Below are 1,337 nucleotides of genomic sequence, written 5' to 3'. Positions count from 1 at the left end.
ACTTGCTAAGCGTATCTGTCTCGCTTAACGAGATATCAACTACTTGAATCTTCTCTTCTTTTGGCCTGAAGCTGAAGTGGTTTCAACATTAATTCATAAAATGAGAGTATCTATTATATAAAATCACACTAAGCATGAAAATATGTACAATTCCCACAAAAGAACCATAAATTGTAGGTAAAGTGCTATTTTTGTGCAAATATTCAATACAAAACTTAGTCGTGAATAACAACTAACATATAATCCCAAAATAGTATGCTATCACACCTCATGAATCATACACGCTTTACTTATGAATTATGCAATACACACAATTACTCAATTATTTTCAAAATCGTTTCAACTAGTCGCGCTTGTGATTAAACTTGTCAGGTTCCCACAGTGGATCCTATCACAATACTCGTTGCCCTTAAAGGGTCTTACAATTGTGTGATTGCACATTTCATAGCTTACAACTTGATACACACATCTAATCTCAATACACATGTATTTCACCATTCATCACATGTTTAATTTATCACACACTCACAATTTGAATCACAATTTCATAATCTCAACATAAAAATTTATACAAAAGGTTTATCACAACATGGGGAGTAAAACTCCTCAAATAATTTCACACAATTATATCAAAATCAATTAATCAAAATCATAGGTCAAAATACAAAAACATCAAGAGCATTCAAGTTTATCAATCAATTCTTATCAGAACATCAATTGGTACATAAAATACAACAATATTATATTTATAATCATAAAGGAAAAATTATAATTTAATAAACATCCCAAAATAAACCCAATTTAATCCTCTAAGTATCCCTACACATGTTTATTCTAACCCCAATTGCGATAAACTCATCCCTTACCTTTAAGTGGGTTCACGTGTGTATTGTGACAGCAATAACGACATTTCTAGCAGTTTCCTGAGATTTCTCAAGTTTTTTCTCTGTCTGCTCTGATAGGGTTTCCAAACGTTACAGAGAAGGAAAAGGAATTGAAGCCTCTATTCCACTGTCTACGTGCGACGAGTATTTCTCCATCCACTGTCTACGTGCGATGAATATTTCTCCATCCAACGGTTATTTTTCCCTCCACAGACATTATTTTGGGTTTTTGTAGGAAAAGAAAAAGCTAAGATGAAGAGGGTATTTTTCTTAGCTCCGACACTTTTTCATAATTTCCAACGGTGAGAATGTTAGGAAATGAGTTCTGAATCTGGTGTTCAAATTTCACGATGATTCAACGAGTCCAAGATCGCCCTTTTGCTGAGACATGTTTGATGGTATGTGGGAAAAGAGAGGGTTTGGGGAGGATGAGAAGGAAAAACGAAATTGAGA

This window comes from Glycine soja, chromosome 18 (assembly GCF_004193775.1).
Source record: "Glycine soja cultivar W05 chromosome 18, ASM419377v2, whole genome shotgun sequence".
NCBI lineage: Eukaryota > Viridiplantae > Streptophyta > Magnoliopsida > Fabales > Fabaceae > Glycine > Glycine soja.
This window is presented reverse-complemented; position numbering follows the sequence as displayed.